The following is a 19,339-nucleotide window of genomic DNA, read 5'->3' on the forward strand; positions in this document are numbered from 1 at the left end:
TCTTGGTATTTGTGAAAATTCATAGCTGATGGATCATTCCAGTGACTTTGGACAAAGCCCAGCATTGCTATTTTACCATCTGACTTGCTGTGTCCTTCTTGCAATTTCCAGCATGCCTTGACAAATTTATATTCTGTACCTGCATGATCAGTGTCATTGAGGCTTCAGTGTAGCTGGTGAAGTTGCACATGGATATTCAGATTTAGTTCAGTGTTTAAAAAAAAAAACAAAAAAGCTTTCCAGGAAAAGCCCTTTCTCCCATCTTGAGTGGTTTCTTAAACCTTTTTTTTTCAGGTTATATGATTGTTCACTTATTATACCACTACTTTTAAATTTAAATTGAAAAAAAATTTGATTATTTACATTATTTAGAAAAATAATTAAGGAATGTGGGCAAAACTAAACAATTAAAAAAAATCTACTGAAGGGATATCTGCATCTAATTTGGTGTCTTCTCCAGGAAGTAGAATATCCCCTGCTCCAATATTTAATTTTTTTTCACTCTCTGATTGCATCATGCCCCTAGGTTGTTGATATTCACTCACAATAATGTATAAAGATGTGTATACTTTTTACTATACTTATACCTGATTATCTTATCATTATATGAGATAATAAGAGGGAATTATTACTCCAAATTACTCCAAATACCCTTGATTTGTATGATTTTCTAAATGGTGTTTCAAATCAGAAGCTACCAAAAATCCAGTTTGGTTTTTTTTTGTGGTGTGTTTTTCTGGGTTTTTTGTTGTTTTTTTTTTTTTTTTTTTTAATTATATTCAAATAGTTAAAATATATTTATATCCTCAGTGGTCATTTTGCTCTTGCAGTTCCAAATGCAGGCATTCTATTGGTGAAATGATAAATGATTACCAGCCTTGAAAGGAATACTCATTGTTTTCTCACATCTGATTTCACTCTGGGTATTCTGGAGCATAATACATAATCAAATGTAATTTTCTAAGAACATTTCCTGGTTTGACTGACCAATGAACAGTAAATCTTTTTCAGAAGGGTTAATAGTATGTTATTTTTTTCAGTTTCTAGATTAGATCTGATCTCAGATACAATCCAACATGAACATTTGGGACTACAGGGAAGTGCAGTTTATCATAAATCCGGTAAACCTATTCCTCCCATTTTCTTCAAGGCCTACCATGATTTATTTTTGTTCCCTGGTTCATTCCAATTTCATATGGATCTTGAAATATATTTACCTATTCCCTTTCTTGTCCTTAGATGATTCTTGTTGAAGATGCTCATAGAATAAAGATGTTATAAGACTTGTTAATGTAAATGAAAATGCTTTTACTCCAGTCAGTGCTTGCAGTCGGAGCTGGCTTGAGGGGAGAAATGTGATTCTGCACTAGAGCACAAAGTGATGGAGGTCAGGGGGATGTTCAGAGACTGCAGCATCATGCAATCATGTTGTGGGGCTGGCTGGGGATGCAGTTCTCTAGTTCCTTTCCTGTACATCAAAAGGAGTGAGATGTCTCTGAGCAGCACACTGGATTATGTGGTGTTCTGGGAAATGTCTCAGTCCCCCTCTTTGCCTCTTCCATGGGGCTGGCTGGAGACTGCAGTAAAAAAAAATAAATAGAAGTGCCTCCTAAGGTTTGCTTTCATACCTCTTGATGGAAATAGTCCCCTCCACAATGTGCTGGAGACAGGAGGGGATGGCAGTTGTCTGCTCCACAGGTAACTGTGGCCAAAGGAAATTGAGCAGATATGCAAAATATTTCAGTCTGGCAATTTAGCTTCATTCTACTTTTTCCTCATTAAAATGTCATTCAGGCTACCCATTCTACCTCCTCCTTGGGATGATCTCAGTTTGGAAAGGGCAGATTAAAGTTCATAAAGATGGCAACTTTAAAATATACTTTTAAAATCATTTAGTTGTCTTTTTCTGTAAAGCATTGCATTTCCATTGAATTTGATTTGTGAGATCATTCTTTCCTGGCTGTTGCTAGGACAACAAAAGCAGTATTGTACTTCAGTACAAATAGTACATTGTATCTATTAGCCTTCAGAAATACTGCTAACATAATCAATATCAAATATATTGAATATGTTAGATTTTTAAATTACATTTACAGTGGAAAACAATTTTATTTTCAGTGTACTTTAGCATCTGTGTGGCTCTGTATTGATTTTCATTTCAACTCTTGTGTTCTGGTGTCTGGCTTGGACATTATATTGGTATTCCCTCTGGAAATCCAGCTTTTCTACGTGAGAGGAGTCACGCTAAATGGACATAACTTATGACTTAGAAGAACAGTTACTATTTCACTGCATTTGGAAATCCAAAATATTGGGAAGACTTTCTACTGCTATTTAAACCTCCTCCAAGATGTGCTTTGAATGAAATTATTCCAGTCCTGAGAAAATGGCTGCAAGTGAATCTGCCAGGGACCAGGAGCTTCCCATGACATGCCTTGCAAAAACAGGTTCTGCTGATCTCACCTGGAGTTTGAGATCACCCAGCATCCAGCTGGGTGGGAGGGAATTACAGAGAGGCTCATTTAGAGTTTGAGCTCTTTCAGATACAGTAAATAAAGAAAGCTCTTCAGAACACACGGACAGTATTTAAACCCAGGTGCTTTGAAAGCTGTTTAAATTCAGGTGCTGCTCAGGTTAGGCAGCCTAGCAGTAATTCTGTTTTTTGCAGTATTATTGTATCATAACCATAATATCATCATGGTTGAGTTAACATCTAGACTGAGTGGCAGGTGGTAGTTTTATGTCCCTTAATTGTGTCTTGTAGGATTTAAAAGCAATTGAAAGTTATATATGACAGAATGCTAGTCCATGTGAAAATAAAATTACTCCATACTCTATTTTTACTTTTTTGGGATGGTAAATGACCATGCCACTTTTGCATGGCTTGGACATAGAATGCTACTGTAGCATAGGCAGTGTTGTTATCCTACTGCTCTCATAGCTAAATACATTTATATAGAGATCCCTGGCTCTCATGGAGAGAAAATTTTAAACACCTGCTTAGAACTATGACATGCACTTAGTAAGGGTTAAGCAAATGAACATGCACAAAACATTTAATCAAGCACCTCCTCATTGCTAGAGGCACAACCAAATCTTAAGCCCTTGAAGACAGTTTCTACCTCAAAGGACACATTACTCATTTTTCAAAAGACCTGGGTAAAGAGGAATCAAATAGTTTTCATTGTAGACATTAAATTTCACATGCTTGCCACCACCCATATGTGATATCATACACTGCTTCATGTATTTGATGAGAGTTAATGACAATATTTTAATTTTTTGGCTTGTGCAGTATTTTATAACCTCTCAAAGTACAATTGTTATTGTTTGGGATTTTTTTTGTTTGTTTATTCATTTTGGGTTTTATTTGTTTGGGTTTTTTTTGTTTTGTTTCTTTTTTTTTGGGGGGGGGCGTAGGGTTACTTCTGGGATTTTGTTTTAAATCCATGACAAAGGAAACAGAAGTTTTATAGTTTGGTGTTTTCTTGATCAGGTGTTTAGAGATGCTGATTGCCCTCCACTTTTACTAAATGCAGTGGGAATTGTCTCAGTGCATATCAGGATCAAACCATGAAATAATTATGTAAAATACTTTAATTGAAAGTGTTGTCTTGACTTCTCAAAGGAACCTAAATGCTATTAAAATTCAGGGGAATGTGGGCATCTAGCTTCTTTTCACTCTGTTCAAGATCTCGGCCAATGTTCTCTAAATAAATTAAAATTTTACTTGTTTCTGACCAAAATAATAATTTTTCCATTTCTCAGTGGTTATATAATAGTAATTTCTCTGCTTTTGTGCGCTAGTGTGCCCAGGCCAATAATGGATTCTTTGATGCAGCTGTCTTGAATTCCATTTACTGTTTTTGGCTGTAGTTTCAATTCTTTGTAGAGCTCAGTGTAGGGAATCTATCTTAAATTTTAATTCGGATAATGAACATTATTTTTATACAGGGGAGACACCTTTTTATTTGCACATAGTTTGGCCTTTATTTTAATCCCTAATTTTCCAGTAAGACTGAAGATAAGAAACTCTGATTTAATAATTTTTTTTTCCTGCTGTTGTATTGTCACCTAACAGAAGAGGTACTGTGAACATTGTGTTCTGTTTGACTTAAAAAACCCAGCAAACAAAAAACCCCCTGTCAGGTTCATAGAAGCTCATAATGACTCATAAGAATCCTTGTGGAAAACAACCAGGTAGATTTTTATGAAGATATCCAGTGGGATTTTATTTTTCTGGAGGCTTCATGTCTGCAGTGTGTGTGTGAAATGTGTTTAAAATAGACTCATAACTATGTTTGCTTCATCATTGATGAAACCCAGGGTTTTTTTCATGACAGACTTGCACAGGTTGAAATAAGGACTCTGTGTGAATAAATGTACCTTTGTATTACAATGCTAGTTAATTTAAATATAAATCTAAACACGAATTGTTCTCTTTTCTGTGGAATGAAATGTCTTCTCCTATAGTATTGCAATTTATTGTTATTTCAATCTTATTGAACCTTTTGAGCTCTTTTCAAGTTTTGAAGCCAGGAGAAATTCATGAACCTTTTTTCTTTGCATAGTTATTATTTCATATTACTTGTGCAGTCAGTTCATTTTTTCTCTGATGCCCTTGTTTATGAAAGACATGTGTAAGCATCATCTCTATATAAAGCTGGATTGGCAGGAAGAAGAAATTAGATTCTCCCATTGATTTTTTTCATATATTCTCTTGGTTTTCATTCTGTTTGCCTTCTAATGCATTTTGCCTCCTGGTCCTTCCTTTGAGTTTATATTTTCTTGCATTCTGCTCTTTTTTAAAAAGTTTTGAATTCTAAAGAACAGTTTCTGAATCTACAGTTTAAGTGGGTTTTGTCTAGTGCATTTATGGGCATTCAGGAACATGCAAACACTGCCAAATGCTGAAGCATTTGTGTCTAAGCACAGGAGCCACTGACAAGGTTTTCTGGTAGCAGCAAGTGGAACTAAGACACAGCAATGCTGCAGCCACCTGATTTGTTTCATGCCTACAGTCTGAGTGGCTTGATGAAGTAGAACAGTTTTAAATACTTCAGGAGCTATGACTGCAGGCATTAAAAAAAATCTAGCATTGTACTATAGTAACATAATGTGCTGTTTCTTTCCTGGAGAGCACAGAAATAGTGGCTGTTGTGTTGTTCAGTTCAGCATTTTATTGGGTGCAAGTCCTCAACTGGCATAAACCATCCTTGTTCTTCCAAGTTTTAACCAGACTCAGGAAAAGAACCAAATATGACATGGTTATTAACATTCCTGCTGTGGGGGAGGTGGTGTAAATCAGTATGATTCTGCAGCTGGTTTCATGGAACCAATTTGCACCATTTTTTATGGTAGCAGATATGAAACCAGGGAAGTTTTGGACCAAATCTTATCAAGCCAGATGACAATCTAACTATGAGTGTTGAAAAAGGGTGGCTTTTTAGCCAAGTCTTTGTTTTTGGTTTGATTTTTTTTTCCTGTAAAGGTATATCCTTAACTGTACACCTTAAAATGTTTACAGTAGCCATTGGGACAAGAGTAGCTATACTTTGATTTTTACAGTCAGAACATCTCTACTTGCTCTGCATTAGAGAGCATAAAAAGATTTGTAACAATGAGTGGTGTTATTTGAGCATTTCTTGTGAAATCATTTGAGCTGGTCTTCCATTGATAGAGTCAAATCTGGCATGAAATTAAATCCAATTCAAGAACCTCATGAATAGCTAGGGAATGTCTGGCCACTAAAGTCCTCGCAATTACCTTGTGGTCTTTATAGGATGGGTGTCCTGAAAACCAAAGTGACAAATCTGTCTGTGTTTGAGTGGTCATCTATGCCTCAGTAAGCAGACTTTAAAGACAGGTTCTAAAAGCCAGAGGCACTCAGATAGACTGCATTAGAAAACCATTCCATTTCCCTTCATGGTCGGAAGATTTACTATCTTAGGGGCTTTTGCTCCCCAGTCAATAGTAGTGTTTGATAAAGGGGAGGGAGAAGAAAAAAAGGGGGGGGGAATGCAACTTGGATTCCTAGTACAAAGAGTCTGTATGTAATATATTTAACTGTCAAGAACCTTTTCTTGTGAGTAATGTGCAAGCTTGCAAGTAAGAGAACTGAAGTTGTCAAGAGTTCTTGCAGTGAGGGCATTGCAAGAGATGCATCCGTGACAGGCGGCATTGTCAGGGTCTCCAAACTACATTTTCCTTAAATTTGTGTGAGTCTTGGTTTATTTATATTTCATTTTTATGCTGCTTTTATTTTGTTTCCTGGATTTTTGAAACACAAAACCAAAAGAACCTATTCCCGGACCTGGACAAAATGTAATGTTCCTGAGGACAGATGGCAGGATCCCACAGAAATTTGGGGACCACCAGTGGAAATATGGTGTTCATATAAATAGATGCAAGGTGAAAGGAGTGGGGATCCTCACACTATGCTGTCACAAAATCCCCCAGATGCATCAGTTATTGTACTGGCCAAATTCAATCCCCTTTTTCCTCATTTTGTGTTCATTCCCCAAATGCAGAACATAACACTGCTGAAGTCCTCTGGCCTGTCATTTTCACAGTGAGATTGGAATTTGGCACATAAAATATAACAAGCAAACTTCATCCTGCTATGTGTGTTTCCTCTGAAAGCTGGGCTGGGCACGTAGCAAACCCTTTCTGTACACAGGGCTCCTCCTTTAATCCTCTATCCCCACATGTCTCTCCAGACCTCTGACAGTCTGAAGGCTGCTGTTTGGGGCTATCCTCTTTGGTAATGCAGCAATAGAAATGCTTCTCATACCTGATCTAAGTGCATCACTCCAAATTTCAATATCTCAAAAAGAGCCTGGTATTCTGTATGTGGACATTTACAGCTGAACTCTGACATTGGGTGTTGAGCTCTGCGCTGTGGATAATGCAGACAAAATAGTCTCCAGGTGCTTTGCTGGCTTTGCTCAGATTCAGCCTATGGAGCTGTGTTTCAGTCTTGATGCAAACTGCATTATAAACACACTGTGCTTCTGCTGACTGCAGAGAAACCACTCTGGGATAAACGCCGGCATTAGCGCAAAATGTCTCTAAAGAATTCAAGTATTTCATCAAAAGATTTATCTTTTGGTTCCTGTGGGTTGTTTAAGGCTGTGCAATGACCCATAGGCAGAAGCTATGTGATGGATAGTCCATCAGTATTTCATATCACCCCAGCAGCCACCCTCTAGAAAGAGAGACTGGAATTAAAAGTTTAATATTTGTTAAAAGCTGACACTTTTGTTGCCTCAGAGCTCCAGTTCCTGAGGGAGAAGAAAAAAAGTTGATTTACCGGATATATTTTAAAGTTGTGACTTGAAGAGCATATTTTATTTGCTTTGTTTCCTTTCTGAAAAATCTCAGTCCAGGAGAGAGTTGGTGCTACTCTAAGCCAAGTTCCATTGAAGTCAAGGCAATATTTTAACTCTTCAGCTGCAAGCCTGTCCCTTAGTCCCTAATTAGTTAATGACTGAGATTGGATAGGCTGGTCAATGATTGCAAGGGAGGTGGAAGCACAGTTTATATTTGTATTTCAGTCAATGTCTGCATTAGTGTGTTAATTTATCGCTGCTGGTGCTACAGATAAACTTGTGTATGATCTTTTATAAGCACTGAAATTGCCTGAGAGAAACTGAAACCAGAAAATGGTCCCTAACCAGGTAATAACTCCCACTCTTCAAGTCCTCATGAAGGACTGAATCCTCACACTTCCCAAGCAGTTAAACAGGGTCCTTCTGCAACAGAGAGAAAACAAATTCCCAGCCAGCCTAACTCTACTGAAATCAATGAAATACTAGCAGCAGAATAATTTGCTCTATTTTAAAATTATGCTTTGTATTCCAGACCCCTTTTTCATTTGATATAGTGAAAAGGGCAAGATAATTCCTTCAGCTGATTAAAGCATGAGTCTACTATTGCTTCTTGTTCTTAAATCCTTGGTAGCTTTTGTTCAGCCTAATAGAATTATTCTTTACACTCTATTGATGCTTAATATTTATTAGCAACTGCATTTTATAATGTGAACATCCATCTTGATCTTATTTATAAATCAAAGCCTATAAAAGAAAATATCATTATAGCAATATCAAGATTAGAATCACACCCTGTATGTGTTAGTAATGTTTCATTAGAGACCAGAGCTTGTAAGTAGTATTTTTCAGTGGCAACTGGTGTGACACAGTGGGATTATATTTTCAAGAATTCTTATCACAGACTTTGGATAGAATGATATGAAAATGCTTCATTATTATGCTACTGCTTAAGTCTGCTGCACAATATTTAGAATTCTCAAATAAATTTGTGTAATATTTTAGTAATGGCAAATTTATTGCATTGTTACACTGACTTTTCTGTTATACATAAAGCATAAAAATTAAATCATACTTGACTAATTAAATATGTGTTAAAACAGAGAATTATGGGATTATGTAATTTAAAAATACAAATTATACAGTACACTTATTTCTATGAAAATATACCTAATGGACAATAGAAAATGATGGAAAAAAGCTTGTTATATGTGTTGTTAAATCAAACAATTTAGCAGAGATGGATTGGGTTCTGCAACTTTTTTTCCAAGTCTTTTTTTATTACTCCTAGACTAACACCACTAATTTCAATAAAGATCACTTGGAAGTTAAGTTTGATAGTGTAAAAAAGGGTACCAGAACCTTTGCCAGGGGAAAGTGGTAACTACTCTTACAAGAAGTAATTCTATATTTCATGAGACTTACTACATATTATTCTTTATTTCTTCCTACTTATACTCTCCTTCTCTCCAATAGAAAGGCCACTGTCTCTCATTTTGATTTGATTCCAGGGAAGTTGAGACAATTGTCAGTCGTGTTAAGTGGCCAGGAAAAGCACAACATTTCCAGGGAATCTCAAAAGAAAATACACAATCACGTCTATCACACAAGCTGCAGGTGGTATCATGAACACCTGCATTATCATCGCAGTAGAACTGATAGCAGCCAAAACTCACCCTAGAATCATAACTGCTTTTCATCTCACCTGGGCTGCTACTCTCTTAAAATGTAAGTTTTATCTTAAATTACTTCTTTGTCAGAGGGAAGATAAATGGAGGAAGAAAATGGAAAGAATTTGGCAAAAAAAATTGGGGCTGAAGATCCCAAGATCCAAGTTCCTGGAGCTTGACTGTGAGGTCTCCCAGTTGTTCAGGATGAGGCTTTCAGTGGGCACAGGGGGAGCAGAGACCACTGCTGGTCTCTCCAGAGGGGCCAGATCCCCTATGAATGCAGAGCTTCACATCTCCTCTCTGCAGAGGCTGTGTCCTGGCTGGTGACATGGCAGAGTCACAGGGCCCTGATCCAAGCTCTGTCATTCTGCATTTTATTGGGAGCAGCATTTCATCGCTCTCTGATATGGGAGAGGAATGGAGCAAAACCAAGCAACACAACAACACAAGCCAAAATATTTCAAGGTTCAGCCACAGTCCTTCTTTTCTACAAAAAAAAATTCAAAACCAAAAAGTGGCTCTGAGGATGCTTGTAGGCATTTTCTTTGCCCATTGCTCCAGGCTCAAAGTTACATCTCCTCACAATAATGTTGCAGATAAGATTTTCTCAAATGGCTTCTAATGCTTTTGCATTTCAATTTATACAGCCACAATGAAATTCAGGTTTTTACTTCTTTAGTGCCATTTCCATATTTTTATATAATCTGTAATATTAGATCATCATCTGTCAGCTGAGCTGCAGCAAACTGAGTGAAATAAGATCCAAAGTCTCTAGCAATTTAACTGTAACCCATGGATCTTGGAGTAAAATTCCTGGAAAGGGTTAAGGGTTGTCTGCTATCTCCTGACAAAGATTTGAAATGAATGATGCATCCTCTTATTATTTTCCTTGGCTAAGAAAAACAAGGGAAAAGATAGTGGAATAGGTAAAAATGAGATTACTTACTGCCCTTTTTGGAGAGGACAGCTTGGATCCAGTGTTTTCTGTTACACTGATGATTTGTTTGCCAAGGAAAAGGCACAAAGTGGGTTGGGACAGGACCTGCATTCTGGAAGGTGGGAGAGCCCCAGCAGGCACCTACTCCACCCAGACCTTGCTGCATGGATGAAATCCTAGTGGATAAAATAGGATCATCCCAGAGGGTGAGCCTCATTGGAGGTGATACTTCAGCAATAATAATGAGACAGTCCCCAGAAATTATAATTAAAAATGGGATGTATTTTGAATTGTAGAGGATTTAAGAGTAAAGAGGTTACAGAGAGTGGAAGATTGTCCCTGAGAGACAAGAGAAAAATGCAGATTTTACTTCATAAAATCCTCTGAACTGAAACTCAGTCATAGAGTCCTGTAAAGTCCAGTGGGAATAATTTTCTTCTTTGCACTTGTCTGATATTTTTCTTTCAAAGTTTTTTTTTTTTATCAAATTTCCTTCAGAGACTTTGCAGAACCAACTCATGTCTCTATGCCTCTTTGTGACATTGATTTTCTTCCTTAATGAATTACATGGGATTTCTAGCTGATTCATTCCTGTACTACCATTGTCCCTAGGTTTCTTCTTGAAATTTTTCAAGGGAAAGGCACAATCCACAGCCTGATTACAACTGGGGTTAATGCTAGAGACCTGTCACACACATTTTAATTAGGAGCAAACACAAATTAATTTCCAGGATAAAATACTGATACATCTTACCATGGGTCTTTAGGGGGTCAATAGTTTCATGCTTTCCCAGAAATGAGTCCTGCTAATGTTAACATTGATTAAAACACTAAAGATAATACTTTTCAGATTATGGTATATGTCATAGTCTTTCTTCTGGCAAGATGATGCATTTAGTTGCTAGCTGCAGAGATAATTACCTTATGGATATTACCTTATGGGTATTATGGAGAATAACTGATTTCTACCATGGGGATGTGTATCTGTGCACATGGAGCACTCTATATCTTGTTGGTACAGAGAAAGAAATAGGAATTTTTGTGTGTGCCCATAGACATATATGTGAAAAGAGAGAGGCAGATTGATTCTTCCATCAGAAAACATTTAGCTATTGACAGAAGCATGTTGCTTTTACACCAGCTGACCTACATGAATGAAACCAGTGCCTAAGGGTCCAAACCAACAGGCATGAAGGTGAAAATGAAGATGTCTAATTGGGGCATGTGCAACAGAGGATATGGTATCTAGTAAAAGCTGAGAGTAATATTAAATCAATTGTCCTTGAGACATGCTCTAAGAGCTTACAAAATACAGTAGGATAATTTTGTTGCAGCGTGTGAACATCTAGCACCTAGCAAGAGAAGATGTTTTTATCATCTTTCATCTATGCTCTTAATCTGTTTGATTCTAGGTTAACTATGAGCTATTGATTCTATCACTAGTTTCAGCTTGAAATTTATTTTTTGGAGGGTTTACGGTGGTTAAAGGACTGTGCACACAAATGTTTCTTCACTTTTTTCATCTGTATCCAATCAAAGATATTGTCTCTTCCTGTATCTTTTATTTGGTTGTCTTATTCTCAAAGCAGCCTGACTATCAAAAAATACAATAAAACATAGGTGGCAATAGATTCCAGGCAAGACAAAGTCTTCTGGTGGTTCCCCTTACCACATAGTCTCTTCTCCTCTTCTTGGCCCCAGCTCAGTTCCCACCAAGGAGAGAGAATTCCAGGGATCTCACATCAGCTCCAGCAGGATGCTGGAGACTAGGCCAGCTGCAAAAGAGAGGGAGAGGGGAAGTGACCTCCCCCTCAAAACCAGACCAGAGCCTTTCTTGGGTATTAGGACAAATGCAAGTGCAGTCTGAAGGGCCATGACCTCCAGAAGACCCCATGGTTGTGAAGATAGATAGCGGATTGAGTGATAATTCTTCCTGGTAATTCCATGCTGGGTTTTTATAGAGAAAAGTTCATTTGTTGAGCACTTATTTAGGGGGTTTGGAGAATTGGCAGATAACTACAGACCTTCAGTGTCAGAGAACCTCCAAAGCAATTAGTGTAAAGCACATCTGTCTCAATTATCTCCTGAGATCATGTGGTATCACATGGGCATACGGGCAAGAAATAATTCTTTCAGGGTTCCTATAAAACATGAGTAGTATTAAGAAAGGACATTCATTTGACCTCAGAAGGAAATTCTTCTGTAGGTGATGTGAGAGGTTATGCTCATAGGTAATGCTTGCAGCATGGCAATTACAGATGCTTAGGAGCTAATTTATTGAAACTAGTGGAAAAGGGGTCACTTCATTAATCTTACAATGAAAAAATAATTTAGGGGAAGAGCTGGTGAAATTTTCAAATCACGTTTTTTATATTTTACTTAAAAGAAAGAACTGTTGCACTTTTGAGACCATGGGGGTGCAGTGGGAGCCAGCTCCTCCCTGGGGACCTGGAGCTGTGGGGACCCTTGGGGTGGCATGAGCTGTCCTGCTGCCCCAGCAGTGGAGCAGCACAGGCACCCCCTGGGAATGGCACAAGGCCAGGTCAGGATCAGGCCCAGTGAGGGTAAGAAGGGTCAGACAGATCCCCAGGTGAGGCAGGTCGTGGCTAGGCCATACAGAAAATAATATCATGATGGTGTGCTTGTAATGACTTGTCACTATTTTTAGCCATTCTGAATGCTACTCAAGTAGCTTAATAATATCCCATCAGATTCATTATGAAATGTATCTTTTCTTTTTTACAACTTCTTCCTGCTGGAACACTGTGTATTTGATAACACCTAATGTCATAGATATACATATTTGATCTACTGATCTTCTGATTTCTTCTTACCGCTCAGATTTGCTGGTGGTAACATCAAGTGAAGAAAAACTGTCTCATTGCTTACTTGCCCTCTTCAGCTCACACACAAGGGGAGTAAAGAAAAGCTCATTACAATTCTGCAAGTTTATGAAGCTGAGAGGCAGCACAGTTTATAGATTGATCACAGTTGCAGGTGTAGTGTCTCAGTGATCAATACTGAAACATGTTTCTGGAGGCAGAAATTTGCTGTGCATTTAAACCAAACATACTTCACTGTATCTTCTGATCTCCAGTAAGAGTTTAGAAAGGCATGAACCTTAGAATTATTGCTGAAATGGTCACAGCAGTGCAGAGAAAAAAAACCCAAATGTATCAGGGCATACATCTGTTGTCAGATACATTTTTCAAATGGGGATTAAAGGATCAGAAGTTCAAATTTCAGGAATCTCCCTAGTTTAATATCAATATATTTTTAAAACATGTTCTTGTTTATAGCTCTGTGGGAGAAAGGGTTTGGAGGCAAGTTTCTCTTTCTGTGGGCACAATCTTTTGTTAACAGCTCATATGAATTATTTTGATCCATTAAAAACTACACTGTTTATCTCACACAAATGTGCAGAAGACTGAAAAAAATTGCAAAGCAGTTGTGAAACTTGCTGTGAAAGAAAGGAGAGAAAATTCAGGTTTCCATGTCTGTGGGCCACTCTGAGTGTACAGTGATTAATCTGGTTATTATCAGATCAGCAGAGACAGTGCTCTATTAGAACCACTGCCTTATCATAGCATTTACAGTTGCCCTTTGCTCAGAGATTCTTTCATGGTAGATCATAGAATCCTTCTCAAGCAGAAATAATGGCAAGGGAAGAGATCCCTTTTGTTTAGCAGTTACATTCAATAGCTCTGGGGCCGAGTGATGCTGTTTAGTAATCAAAGGAAATGAAGCAGAATGTCTTTACTCTGCTCCCATGGAACTTCAAACAACTTCCTGCAAAGGGCTGACTGTGGATAGGAGTAGAAACTAATTTTACTGTTGTAGTTTGAAGAGTTGGACTATCAGATACAACATAATTAATTGGTTTTTTGCAAGGAATGATAAATATTTTTTGCCTTGGCCACCAACTATCCAAATCAAATCCATTCTGTTTCTATTTTTAATTCCACAGCAAGTGCAAATACTGATTTACATGTCTCAAACAGCTCTTGATGTGTCAGCCTGAGTCTTTGCCTTCCTTAAAAATACAGCAATTTATAATTAGGCTTGATTTAGGTGTGCTAATGAGTCACATGGGTCTGAGAACTAAGGGAGAGCCAGTAAAGATATGAGATAGGTAAACTGTAAAAGTTGCCTGTTGGTGTTTGTTTTTTGTTTGTTTGCTTTCCCCATTTCATGTGATGTTGTTTCATGCTAATTTGTAGAACAATGTTAGACTTTTAGTCATTTCTTGCCTAAATAGAGATTCTTGGCTTATATGTAGTTTCCTTCAGGCTATAATAGTAGGAAATTTCATTCAGGTCTGTGATTATTCAGCTCACCCAAAATGCTTTATAAAACCCAGTGTCTATGGCAGATTAAAGGGGGGGAGGGGAATTTAGATTTTTTCCTAAGTACTAGAACGAGAAGATGCTTCTTATTATGAAATCACAGATAGAAGAATTTATTGGAAGTAGCTATTTTTTGAGTCTAGAAGAGAGTAGAGAAGTTTTGGAAGTGACTGGAAAATCTATACTCTGCAGACATTAAAGGTACTGAGAATAACTCTTTTGAGAGGGTGCAAATATTTTTGTGCCTTAAGCCATTTAGTTAGTTTTCTTTCTAATGTGAAATATACTTGAATTTGTTTCATATAAGTGTAGCATTTACTTACAGACCAATTGATAAAATTTCTTGATGAAAAATAGTGTCAGAAAAATGTTTCATTTCCCAAGGATCTATAGGCCAGTTTGGAAATCAGGGAAATACACATGTTGCAGTGAAAAAGAGTGAAATTCCAGCAGTCTAGGTATCCAGTCAGGGTTCCTGCTACCAAAACTGGCACAATCAAGGGAAATGTTTCCTGGACAGAGAATTTTTGTTTGCTTGTTTTTAATGAAAGAGGGAGCCTCAGAAGTGGAGCTGTTGGAAGTGGCATTGGTTAAAGCTCCTGTTGTAGATGAGGTCAGGATGTAGGGCTACCTGAACTGAATCCAGTACAGATAATGAAGCTATTGCATAGTCTCTGTGGTCTACAGACTCCATTATTTAAGCAAGTAAAATGTCAAGCAAAAAGGAGAAAATTTAGAGAAGGATTTATGCTGGTGCTCCACTTGACCAAGAAACAATAAATTTCTTATCTATCATTACACTGACAAAGAGAGTTATTCTCTACATTTTCAACATAAATTTCCAGTTCATTTGATTTGTGCTGGCTTATGCTTCATGTTTACTCTGGATTTAATATATCATGTTTCTAATGTATCTTGAAAAACAGTTAAATGGTTTAAAATCAGAAGGTTTGGGGAGTCTGGCAAAAAGCAAATTTTCAAGTTTTATTTCTTCTAAAATGATGGTCTAGCCATAGAACAGATGAGCACAATTTTTCATAAATGAGCTGTGTAATGTATTGGTGGTTTTGAACCATTGATTGAATGACTGCATTGAAGAGTTTACCTTAAAAATTATTGGATAACAGCGGTGATCTTAATTCTATGTATTCTATGCTCAATTGACAATTATGAAGCTGCAGATTTTGTTTTCACTTATCACCGAGACACTATTTGAATTTTGAAATGAAATTATTCTTTAGGTGACTTGGTTCATATTGTAATTTATTCATAACCACTAGAAATCAACATCTCTAAATGATGCTGAATCTATAATCCAAAATATATTACAGCAGGAGATTGTCATTCTTTATTGCTGACTTGATTGCATAGGACTTTGACAAGCAGATGTTAGTAGGGAGACATTAGCATCTTAGGGGTTTTTTTTACAAAACTTATTTATGGGTAAACATTCTTCTCTTCATTTCTGAAATATAATCTTATTAAATAAAATTCCATTTTTCCCCCCTATGTTCCTTTTATCTGTTTTTGTACAAAAATGGGTTGTATTTATTTTTGCTGTTATGCAAGATTTGAAGCAAATCTCTGTGTGGTGGTAATACATTCTTCTTTGATCAGATAAATTCTTTTTAGGTTTTATCATAACATATCCATAGTGAAGTCAGGTTCTTTTCAAATTAAAATACTATGAAAGGATTTTGACAGCTACAGAAGCGAATGCTATCTACACTTAGTAACTAGGACACACAAACCTTTTGCTGTCCAGATAATCTTACAGAATAATTTCATTACAAAATGTCACATTAGAAATAGCATTTAGTTTTTTGCATGCTGCTTGTTACCTTTATAGAGCAAATATATTTGCATTTTCCCAGCTTTCTTCATAATGGAAGATTTTTCATAGAGAACCCTGTATTTGTGCTGTGGTCTGATTCACTTATCAAGCACTTGCTGTGTTCCAGATAATTTTAACAAGTGTGATAGTGTGTACCAGTTAAAAGAGGAATATGGCTGCACAATTCCTTCAGTCCATTTGCTGAGTCCCCAGTGATAGCATACACTCTAAGTGTGGAATGAAAACCATATTGCAATTTGCAGCTGCTATTAGGGTTTTTTTTTAATACAGCTTCCTCAGATGAATGACAAATGGAAGTGATTTTTTTAGTTTCACCCTCCTTGCTTTGCTGCAGAGATGATGTTGGGGCAGGTTTAACATCCATTTTTAGAATCTTAGTAATCTACACCTTAATTTTATTCTTCAGCTTGTATAGCAGTCTTATGGAAATTATTACTTCTGTCTAAACTCTCTCAAAATGCATTTAATATTAGTTGAGATTTATGTAGGCTGAAGAGATACTTGGACTTTATTTCTGTAAAACTGTAATGCACATTTTTCCTTAGTAGTTTTGCATGGTCTGCTCAGATACCTGCCTTCTATGCTGACACTGAAAATGGGCTCCTGAAATCCATCCTACCCAGGTATTGTCAAATATCTCCATGCCTGGAGATCTGTAAAACTCACAGCAGTTGAATGTGGGATTTAACAGAGAAGTGAAATTTGAAAAAAATCTTATGGGTAATAGGGGAAAAGAAAATCCTCCTCAAGTGGGAAAAGAAGGGGTAGAGGTATCTTTTTATCTGCTTGCAGGGATGGGATTGCACCTGCATATGTGTCCATAAAGGCTGCCAACTGCAGAACCATGCTCTCCCCTGGGAGGCACAAGGCTGGCACTGACCATAGTGAGGAGAATGAAATGGGTCCCCTTTTGGGCTGCTAACTGTTGAACTTTTCCCTTTAAAGTTTCAAACCTGATATTTGGAGACCTGTTGTGGTTGGATGAGTTCTGTTAGGCAGCTATGTCCGCTCTGTGGTTCCAGCTGTGGTGTAGACATAGCTTCCTTTTTTTATTGCTCTTGCTTTTCTACAGCATATCTATGTTTTCTGATGTGTTCAGAGCCCAGCTTTGAAACACCCTCTGCATGATCCCCCCTGCCCTGCAATTCAGGGCAGTGACACCACCCCATGGGGCCTGGGATTGGACACCAAGGTCAAACCCACTGACACGTTTGTGTCTATCTGCCAGCAGTTCAGGGATGTGTCCGTAAGTCTTGGCTTCACAAGGCTCTCAGGGAAGGGACTGGTTGGTTTATGAGGCATTTCTTTTGCTTCTTGCCAATATATTAAGTGATTTCAAATATCTACCAAAGAAGATGGCTGGGAAAGATGTTGGCCTAATTAAAGACTTGTTCTTTTTTAAGGGAAACTGTAGGTTTGGGGTTTTTTTAGATGTGATCCATACTGCTAGGTTTTTCTGCCTCCATTGGAAAAAAAAATCATTACACTGAATGAGATGCAAAAGGCAGTTGATTTGGATATCTAACTGATTTTTTTATAATCTAAGAAATGTGTCAGTCCCTTGTAATGCAGGAAATAACTGGTTTAGATATGCATTTTTCTGAAATATAATTGTAGGTACATGCTACACTGTGATTCTTAACTGTACATTCTGATGAGAACAGTGGTGAGGGAAATTCCCCAACTACATGCAGGTTCCTTTTCAAAGGCACAATTATTTGTATTTTCCAGTCCTTAGAAGCCACTACCTGTACAATATTGAGGTGCTGTGTGGACACAGGCAGGGAGAGCCTCTAGAGCTCCACAGGGCTTAAAGAAATAATGGGCCAATCAGCAAAGGCAACAGTGGCTTTTTTACCTATGAAGAAACTGAGGCAAAGTGATGTTAGGCAATTTATAGTCTGTCACAGACAAAACCTCCAAAAGCCTATGCTTTTTCCTCATATTTATCTAATATAATATCTCAATATAACTACTTGATTCACACCACTGAGTTCCCACAGTTATCCTGTAGCATAAACAGCTCCTTCCAAGCTGAAGTCTTTCCTTATCCTTTTACTTTTCTAAGCTGGAATTTAAAAGAAAAAAAAAAAGTATTTAAACATTTATCCTGGACACGAGAGGAATTATTGTGTTATTGTGGAGAAGGATTATCTGATTTGCTCATGTTTGTTGTTTTGAAACAAAGCTGTGCTGCAACCATCTAGTCAGAGGAAATAATATAGTGAAACAATAATTGCACAGCCCTGGATGAAATCCTGGATCAGTAAAAGTCAATGGAAAAGCTCTCACAGATGGCAGTGAGACCTAAATTCTGCCCATTGCTTTCATTGCCATTGGAAAATTCATGCTGAAGGACATGACAGCTCTCCTGTGTGCTGACTGCCTTGTCCAGCAGAAAAGGAAAGTCAGAATGAGAATTTATGGGCTTCATCTGCTTCACAAGGGTTTCTTTCCCCATTCTTGATATTTAAGCCAAAATCAGAATAAAGTGTAGCTTTTTTAATTAGTTACTCAAAAATTTATGGTTGTGCTTTACCAACTTTATTTACAGAAACTTGTATAGCTCAGGTGGACTAAAACTGCGAAGTTGCCCATATGTACATACATATGTTATACACACATAGAGATCCTACACTTGTATTCTACCAGCTTTATTTATCTAAGTTTTTATGGCTCAGGTGGCCTAACTAGAAAGTGTTAAGCCACACATTACGCCTGTTATGACATTCCTTTTAGAAATGTATAGATCCTTCAAAATAACATTCTTAAATTACAAGTTCTTTTTTGTTGTTGTTGTTGTTTGAATTTCTAAATTATGTTCTTATCTATCCAGGTAAAATATTTCTTGTCAGACCTGTTAAACAAATTTGAGTTTCATTATTGACTTTAAGCACATGTTGTTTCTCCTGTGTTATAACCCAACACAGGTCCTCAATACCTTACTCCATGCAGTTTTGTGTCCTGTGCTACATATGAAACACCATAGCCCCAATAGCTGAAAGATGCCTAATTATTATTAGATAAGGAACATAAAACTGGCTAAAGTACTTCAAACCACTTATCCACAGCAGGAAAATCCTACTTCCAGCTAAGTTGGACTAATAATATTAGCTGATAATCTAGTAATAAATGCTTGATTTGTGAGAAAAAATTATGAACTTTGAGTTAATAGTGCAATTTCAGACTATTTGAAAAGTGTT

The sequence above is a fragment of the Fringilla coelebs genome, assembly GCF_963513975.1.
Source record: "Fringilla coelebs genome assembly, chromosome: 14".
Classification (NCBI taxonomy): domain Eukaryota; kingdom Metazoa; phylum Chordata; class Aves; order Passeriformes; family Fringillidae; genus Fringilla; species Fringilla coelebs.